The sequence below is a fragment of the Ictidomys tridecemlineatus genome, chromosome 3 (assembly GCF_052094955.1).
Source record: "Ictidomys tridecemlineatus isolate mIctTri1 chromosome 3, mIctTri1.hap1, whole genome shotgun sequence".
Taxonomy (NCBI): domain Eukaryota; kingdom Metazoa; phylum Chordata; class Mammalia; order Rodentia; family Sciuridae; genus Ictidomys; species Ictidomys tridecemlineatus.
This window is the reverse complement of record NC_135479.1, coordinates 138261347-138270545: the sequence shown is the minus strand read 5'-3', so window position 1 is coordinate 138270545 and position 9199 is coordinate 138261347. Positions and strand designations below refer to the sequence as shown.

General features: G+C 48.0%; 2 long non-coding RNA genes across 2 annotated transcripts; one reads left to right on the top strand and one right to left on the bottom strand.

Annotated features, from left to right (window-relative positions):
• Positions 1–581: 581 nt before the first annotated feature.
• Positions 582–3324, top strand: LOC120884514 (uncharacterized). The gene is made up of 2 exons (XR_013436769.1): positions 582–1252; positions 2080–3324. It is a non-coding gene; the product is annotated as an uncharacterized LOC120884514 (long non-coding RNA).
• A 76-nt stretch (positions 3325–3400) lies between these two features.
• On the bottom strand, positions 3401–7977 carry LOC144376364 (uncharacterized). Its single transcript, XR_013436770.1, has 2 exons — positions 7342–7977; positions 3401–6697 (listed from the first exon to the last, which is right to left on the bottom strand). It is a non-coding gene; the product is annotated as an uncharacterized LOC144376364 (long non-coding RNA).
• Positions 7978–9199: the final 1222 nt, after the last annotated feature.

The following is a 9199-nucleotide window of genomic DNA, read 5'->3' as shown; positions in this document are numbered from 1 at the left end:
TCTTTATCTGGAATGATAAAGGGTTGATAGATTAAATGCCTGGGCCTGGCATACACTAGATGCTCATCTAATGCTGATGCTTTCCTCATTTCATGTAATCTCTATGACCTGTCTTAGAAGAGATTGTGATCGCCCTTCAAGGCTGGAGCTCTGTCTCCTATTGCTCTGGTTTCTGTCCCTTGCTCCCTAGTCATACCTCTCTGGCATTATCTTATTCATACTAGTGGGTTTTAGCCATCCTGACTTTCCCCCACATGCTGTTCATGCCCCCTAGGTGAGCCTCGCAGCAGCTACACAGTGGAGCACAGCATGCCCAGCAACATGGCACCCAATTCTAGAGCTATCAATCTTCATTTCCACCTCTGGGCCTCCATTTCTCCCATTCGTGAGATGATGGCATTAGGCTAGCTCCTCACACGCAGTGCTTGTGTAAATGAATGATCCCATCCATCCACCCACCGACCCAAGGCACCAATGTTTAGCTCCTTCTCAGGTTGTGTGAGGGACAGCCACAGGAAGAGAGTTGAGTGACACGTGACCGACCGGGGCTTCCAGTCCCTGACAACCAGGGTGAAGACACATCTCAGCAGCTTGAGAAGAGGGCGGTAGAGGGACACCTCCCTGAGCCCCGCTCCCGGCCCCGCCCGGGCTCTGGCCATCCTGCGGTGGCTCTGCGGAGCGGTAGGGCCCCGGGGTCGCCGTGTTCGGGTGCAATTCCTCCTCTGCGCGCATTACTCAGCGCGCTGCAATGTCTGCCTCGCTCCAGCCGGCGCTGCGGGTCCTCCCAGAGCGCAGCACAATGGTCTTGTTGTGGGCCTGCAGCCCGGGCGGCAGACGAGCCTCTCGGTGACTCACTCTCTTGCCATTTCCTTTGTGTGGCTCCCAGGCTGGTCGCTGGAAGGGAGCGGGTGGCTGCGGGCGGGGGGCGGAGACGCGGCGGCCGCTCGCCAGCGCTGCGGCTCCGGGAAGGGGACAGCTCTGGCCGCCGCCCTCGGGCTTTCATGTGGGCTGGGGGCTCCCGCACGCCCAGAGCCTCCCGAGGCTGCCAGCGTCTGGCGCGGGGACGACAAGAGGTTTGCAGCCGCGCCTGTGCACGACTCAGCGCCCGCGGTGGCGGAGGCACGTGTTCCCCATCAGGCCTTCCTCCGTTCCTGGTCCCCTAAACGGACACATCTTTATGAAAAAGTGAAAATTAACCATGGCAGGGAACCTTCGGACGGCTTGCGAAACAGCGCGGGCTGCCAGCCTTTTGGTGGGTCTTTGGTACCAGCTCCAATGCGCTGTCAGCAGCTGCAGAACCTGGCATTGGAGGGTGAGGGGCAAGGGGAGCATCTGTCCTGGCTCAGGGGATGGGCTCCTCGCGCTCAGCACCCGGGTCAAGGCGAGGGCTGAGTATTCTCGGAGGCAGTGGGGCCAGAGGGCACTTAATGAACAGTCCATGGACCAATAGACAGTGCACTAGGAGCCTGGAGACTCTCCCGCAGGTTAATTGAGGGATCTCTAGCAAGTTTTTACAGAGGAATTTCAGGTATCCTTCAGAGCAGGTCATAAGCTGTGCTGCAAGGCCTCTGGGCCCACTCCGGCCTGAACTGGCTGGCTTCGCATCTGCCGTTTATACTCAGCTATTCTAAACAACTTGTGCTTTCTGCAGCACCCCAGATTCTCACTCACCTCCAAATTCTGCACAAGCTATTGCTGCTGCAGGAAAACCCACACCCTCCTCTTCAAGGGCATCTGGTTGTCTTCCTTTCTAGAGTCAGTTCAGGTGCTACCTGGGGGTAGGGACTTCTCTCTGGAATCTGGATGGGTGCTTCTTGGCACTCTTATAAGAACCTTTGCAAAGCCCTCTCACAGAGCACACCACCCAGCCCGCTCTGCCTTAACTGCTTGGGCACAAGAGGAATCTGAGGGAGGTAGTAAGTGAATGAATGAGTGAGTGACCCACTGGCTGACTGAATGAAGGATTTGGGCAAGAAAGTTTCTTTACACACCAGTGCTCCTTGGGTGGGTACTGAGACAAGCCCTACAGGACGCCTAGGAAACCAGTTCTAATTCCGACCTTGCTTTCTCAATGTTTAGGGACCTCCTGTTCAACTGCACTATTGTGAAGTTATTGCCCTGGACTGAAGAGGGACCCTTGAGGATCAAGAGTGCCACTGGCATCAGTACATAGGGGCAAAGCCAACACACTGTTTGTAACCACACTGTGGAAACAAAAGCATGGATGATACAGTGATGTTACACCTGTTTCTCTTGAACCAGGTTAGCAGGTCACTTATGAGAACCATGATGCAATGGATGTGGGGAATCATCCCTCCATGCTGCTATGTTTTTTGGGGATTTGCAAAACTTCCCTAGCTGTTGGTCTCAGGGATGTGAGTAGGCTGGGTGAAGATCTTTCTTGCCCCTGTCTTTGAGATGGGCCTCCTAAGCCTTAAGAAAATTGAGTCTTGCTCAATGTCCACAGAGAGTAAATGGGAAGAAGGCAGGTCTTGCTTTCTTCAATACATCCTGAGAATCTAGTAAATACATCCTGAGAATCTAGTAAAAACTATACCAGGCATGGTCTCACCATCACTTACTGGGCTTGTCAGGGAGATGCACATGAAAGGATCACAGGAGGTGGGAGCCAGAGGAAGGAGATATTTGGTCTGGCTGTGATGTCGGGGAAGTCTGTGTAGAGAGGAGACTTTTGAATGGGGTCATCAAAGGTGGTTAAGAATGCTGTCCCTCCCCCCCCCAAAAAAAGAAAGAAAAAGAGTCTCCTGAAGATGGAGGGAAGAAAGGAGAACCTGGTGGGGTGGAGGCCATGGCAGGAAGCATGACATCACATGGTTGACCTTTGGCTATCCTGTATTAGTTTTTCCAATTTTGAGCAAACAGGGACATAAGAGCACATGTAATGGTATGTGAAGGTGAAGGTCCTAGAAGTCTGTTTAAAACACCATTCTTAGAATCTCATCTCTGTGGTAATGAACTGAACCTGTGTGAATTCGAGCATCAACATTGATTGAACAAAAAACTGGGGTAATTATTACAGTATTATGAACTGAATATTTGTGTCCTTTCCCCCTTAAAGATGTTGAAATCCTACCCTAATGCAGTTAGGTTTTATGCAATGGGGCCTTTGGAAGGCAATTAAGTCCTGAGGGTGGAGTCCTCATGAATAGGAGAAGTGACCTGATAAAAGTGACCCCACAGAGTGCTTTAGCCCTTTCTGTTGTGGAAGGATACAGTGGGCAGCCTTTCCAGCATCCAGGAGAACCCTACCATGATGACACCCTGATCTCAGATTTCAGAAATAAATTTTTATTGTTTAGAAACTACCCAGTCTTTGGAAGCTTGTTATAGCTACCCAAAATACCCAGGAAAGAGAGGGCTATAAAGGGGACAAGGAGGATTTTATTTTTTATTTTTATTTATTCTTCTTAGATATACATGACAGTAGGATGTATTTTGTCATATTATACATATTGTACATGATGTGGAGTTACCCTGGTGGCATGTTCATATATGAGCATAGGAAAGTTATGTCTGACTCATTCTACTGTCTTTCCTATTCCCATCCCCCTTCCCTTCCCTTCATTCCCCTTTGTGTTCTCCAATGAACTTCTATTCTTCCCTCTCCCATTGTGGGTTAGCACCTGCATATCAGAGATAACATTGAGCCTTTTGTGTTTTGGCATTGGCTTCTTTACTTAGTATGACAATCTCCAGTTCCATCCATTTACTAGCAAATGCCATGATTTCGTTCTTCTTTATGGCTGAGTAATATTCAAGGAGAATTAGTTATTATTTATTATTTTATTATATTAATTTATTATTGCAAGAAGGGAAAACTACATCATGTCAGGCTCAAGCAGGGAAAGGCAAAAAGCACACCCATGCATCTACCTGAGACATCATCCTGAGCCTGCTTTAACCGATAAGTAATGGCCTCTTAGAGTGTCCCCTGCATGACTTAGTTGGAGTGCCCCTAGCTCCTCAGATATACCGTCCCTCTCCCCACCTCTTTCCTTTCCCCTTGGTTCTCATTCTGTGAACTCCAGAGTTATCTTGGCTGGTAATGGGGAGAACAGACCAGAAATATCCATCCGGGTAAGCCTACGTGCTCCATTCCCGTTTCTCTTGGGAAGAAAACAAAAATGCAAGTAGAAAGTTGAGAGAGACTGAGCCAAGCTGTATATGACCTTCAGCTGCCACAAGCCCCAGAGACCCACATCAGCAGCACCCATGAGCTCCTGTTTCAGCCAACGCTGTGGTTCTCAGCATGGGTCCTTACTGTAGTCTCGGAACACCTTTTTGTAGACATTCTTGTATTTGATTCTGCTACAATGATGATTCCACCAATGGCCAGTTCTAATTCTCCCCTCCTTCTTACTGAATTCTAGCTTCTTGCTGAAATGGTGGAATCCAGCAGGTCATACAGTTATCAGACATTCCTGCTCCTGGGCTACTGATTGCCACAGAGGTGCACATGTGATTTGGGGCACAGATTGGCCAAGCCAATCACTTTATTTTTTGATAGAATATTAACTAAGAGACACAGAGAGTTAGGAGGATGCTTGAAATGGAAGGTCCTGAGAGAACAGGACAGGAGTTGGTATTGTGCATAACAAAATAGGAGTCAGGCAAAGCCTAAATTACAAAGATAAAACCAAGAGCCTTACAGAGAGGTCCAGGCTACCAAGAGAAGAGAGTTGATGTACAGAGAAAGAGGCAATGCGAGACTCTGTATCCCTTGAAGGACAGACATGGGAAACTTTTTCTATTTCTTTATGACCCAACATTACTCACTTCTTGTCCTCAGAGGTCAATAACACTCCCCTATAATCTCAAAATAACCTTTTTTAAAAAAAAAATCAAAATTGATTGAGAAGGTACTGTCTTTGTTGCCATCAAACAAATAAGAAAAGTGTTCAAATCAAAGACTTGGTGTATGTGACTTAACCCTTAGAATCCCTTGGCTCATCTCAATAAACATTCATAAACATCTCTCATGTGCCGACAGAGGTATTCTTAGAAAAATTGAGAACCAGGGTCTGTCCTCAAAGAATCCAGTAAGATGTGGTCTGGGAAGAGCTGTTTCCACTTTTAGGATACAAAGCAGTTTAGTAGTATCATCCTAAAAGAAAGGTAGTTGGAAGCTGAAGGTACCTCAGCTAGGGAAGCAGGAGGAGCTTGGTGGAAGAGGGCCTTCAGAGATGAGTGGAAATTCATTTTGCAGAGAAAGGAGGAATGCAGAGGTCAAGAAGCAGAAGTCTGATTGCAGGAAGGGATGTCATATGGAGGGGAACACAGTAAACTGCATGGGTTGGGAGAAATATGGGGTTTATTCTAGGAATTAGAATTTTTGAGTCCTTCCATGTCTCTGACCTTCCAATATGGTGAGTCACCCACTTCTCCCATCAAGCTGTTCTCTCACTGCTTTGATTCCAAACTGCAGAGGAGGTGAGATCTGCAGCCTACCTCTTCTTGGCTATCTTGGGTCCCCCAGAAATATGGGGTTTGGAGGAATTATGATGGATGAGTCTGTAAGACTGACTTGATTGGGTTTAAAATGGACCTTGAGTGTCAGGCCTAGCTGTTATCACAGGATCATCAGAATGGATGTGAGATATTTTGCAGTCTAACTTAGGTGAGGTGCCTGTGGTGACAGACCACATCCTGAATGCTTATCTGATATTATCATTTCAATGGCAGGAATTCAAATTATTCCTTTCTCTTCAAGAACTTAGAGATCCTTCCAGAGGGGTCCTCTGACTCCCAGCATCTCAGGCCAAAAAGAACTAGGTCTTGAGAGTTTGCAGCGTGTCATCTGAAATAGCAGCTTATGATGGCCAAGAACAGAACAGGAACATTCACCATGAGCCAGCATCAGGCACTGTGCTTCTAAATCTTACAACACCTACTCTGTGAGGTGGCAATTGCAGTCTCTTTTCAGGTGAAAAGACTGAAGTTGTATGAGGATGTCCAACAGCTCAAGAAGAACTGGCCCACCTGCATCAGATTCCCTTGCCATGGGTGTCTTTCCCTCCTTCCTGCTCCCCTCGGAGGAGGCCTCCCTTCACACAGGTCTGCCTTCAAGGAAATATCACCATGCACAGAGGAACTAAAGGTCAACACAGAGGTGGCTATGTGGAGGGAAGAGATTACAGCTGGCCCTGTGGATCTGTGGGTTCTACGTCCTCTGACTCAATCATTTGCATATTGAAAATATTTAGAAAAAAATGCATCTGTACTGAACATGTACAGGCTTTTCATTCTTGTCATTATTCCTTAAACAATACAATACTAACAACTATTTCCATAGCATTTACATTGTGTTAGGTATTGTAAGTCACTTTGAGATGATTGGAAGTATAAAGAAAGATATGCCTAGGTTATCTGTAAATACGAGGACATTTTACAAGAGGAACTTGAGTGTCCACAGATCTGGGTATCTGCAGGGGGTCCTGAAACCAATCCCCCTGGATACCGAGGATGACTGTAGAATTATATGAATTGAGTAAAGCTCTAAACCACATGCACCAGAAGTCTACAGACACATTTAGCAAAATGTTTACTTACAATAAGCCTGAGCGAGCCCCCAAATTCAAAAGGAATTGTCATCTTACGGACCCCTCTTGAGACCACACAGAGCTTCCGGCTTCCGGAGACAGCAGATGCTATTGCTTCCATGAATAATGTCATCACTCTGTACACAAGGGGGAACAGAGGAAGGAAGGCGTACAGATGGGGACAGGGAGGAGGGGCAGCAGTAGATTCTCTCTGGGGCTGTGCACAGCCCAGACACGGCTGGAGAGAGAGTGTTGTTCCCTGTACTTATGTTGGCAGCTTAGGAGACCAGGAGCCTTAGATGAGGGGCTAGTGGAGGGGGTAGCAAGCAGGGTGATGTGATCTGGGTGTGAGAGAACTCTAGAAGGAGCCATTATAGCTGGGGGGGGGGCAGGTGAACAGAGCAGATATTAAAGGACAACTGAAGCCCCTGAGAAATGTGGGCTCAGGCTGTGTCTAAACAGAAAGGCCAGAGAACTCTGCAAAGATCCCAGACTTCAGGGTGCATCAGAGCTCCCTGGGGAACCAGCTGAAGTCCTAGTTTCAGAGGAAATCCCCAGAGACCGAGTTTGGGATGGGGCCCAGCATTTGTGGCATTTGTGACTAGTTCCCCAGGAGATTTCATGCAGCCAGTCCTTGGGAAACACCAGCCACAGGATTTTTTTTTTCTCTGGACCTCAGTGCCCTGCTGCGTAAGTGGAGAGGGCTGTCAAAGACTATTCCTATTGTCACTGCCAACTTCCTGTTCTTTTTCATCTGTAATGCACACAGGTTGCCCCATACCTGCTCCGCTCTTGGCAAAAGCGTCCAGATGAGAGACTCTTGCAGCTCCAGCTGGTCTGCCCATTTGGGTGAAAACAAAGCAGCATCGTGTGTGTTCACATGGGCGTCCAAATGAGACAGTGTTCCTCTCTCTGGAGGCCACGGCTCAGGGCCAGGACGAAACCACTTCCAGGTCTCAGGTCACAAGATCATGCAGCATGATTTATTTAAGGAAGAATGCTCACAGGGCTCAAAAGAAATTAAACATGTGTATTTCTCCAGCAATTAGGCATGTGTTTTCCCTTGAAAAATAGTCCCCATGCCCTGCCTGGAAGACAAGCCAGGTTCTCAATGAAGCTGTGTTCCAATAGGCCTCTAGGAGGGGACTGTTTTCTAGCAGAGAAGCCACATGAAAGTCTTCACAGGAGCTTCACACTGCTCCCACGACAGCTCCAGCAGACTGGAGAATCAGGGAGTCCTGTCTGGAAAAATGAGACAGGCCGAGCCTGTGAGGTTGATTTCTGGTTCAAGTTTCCCAATGCGATGTGAAGGAGGAATTTTCCACTTTTCTTCATCCCGATTCACCTTGGCAGAGTCTTTGGAGTCCGAGGCTGGGCCAGGCGAAATCTGTTTCAGGTGGGCATCCAGCCAGACTTGCACCCCGATGAATAGTCCTTTGTGCAGGTCCCTGTATCAGTCACCTCCCATTGGCCAGGAAAGGACTCCTCCATCCTACTGCCTCCACATGATGTCTGCTTTAGCCCATCTGTTCTGGGAGGAACCTGCCAGGATATCAGGACAAGAAAATGTCATGGTGTCATGCAAGTCCACCGCACTGGACTTGAACTTAAGTGGGTAAAGAGGTCATTGAATATGAACAGACTCGCTGGAGTATTTTGTGGCAGGCTTTGGAAATCAAAAAGTCAATAAGACACAGTCCCTATTCTGGTTTAGAGCCCGTGGGGGTGACAGGTGGGCAAATCTCAATAGGGCAGACATTAATAAATGTCACAATAGAGGTATGGAGAGATTGGGGCTAGAGGTCCTGGCTGGAAGGCATCAGGCAATGCTTCTCAGAGGAGCTGGTGTTTGTACTGGGTTTTAAAGGGTGACTGGGATCAGAGAGAGAGAGAGTGCAGAGGGCAGGGAAGGCCAGCAGAGGAAAGCCCTGTGGTGCATGGGGGTGCAGAAGTTAGTCTGGAATTGTTAGCAGAGAGACAGATGAAAGGATAAATAGAAGAAGAGACTGGAAGAGCTAAGGCCAGTTCATAAAGGGCACTGTAAGTCATGGAGCGGGTCTGTACTTGACAAGGTAGGCAATGGGGAGCCATCCAAAGATTCATAGCTGACAAGAGAGGAGTTGGATATAGAGAGAATCTGCCATAAATTGGGTGAGGATGAAATTGGCCTGTGTTAAGCTGAAGGAATTAATATAGGGACAGAGTCAAGGGAACTTTTAGAATGAGGCAGGAGATGATTGTTCACTACAAAGAGAGGGAGGATTTCTAGATTTCCACGTGTGTGTGTGCGTGCACACACATGCGTGTGCTGGCTGGGGATGGCAGTATGGTTTGGTGGTTACTCACATAGGCTCCAGGGTTAGAGGGCCTCTCTGTTCAACACTTGGATTTTCAATTTCCTGAAGAGCGACACAGGCAAATGACTTAACTTCTCTGTGGTCAGTTGCCTTGTCTGTAGAGGGAATGAACATATAACATAGTGAAGCACAGCTGCTTTCCTCTGAAAGCAGTTGGGGTATCTGTTATTCCCTAGGGTGCCCTGTGAAGAACAAGTACCTGGAGTGCCACCTACCTCATGAGGGTGGTGCCCATGTTGCCCATTTTACTGTCTATCTGGAAACATCGATGACAATCCTGTT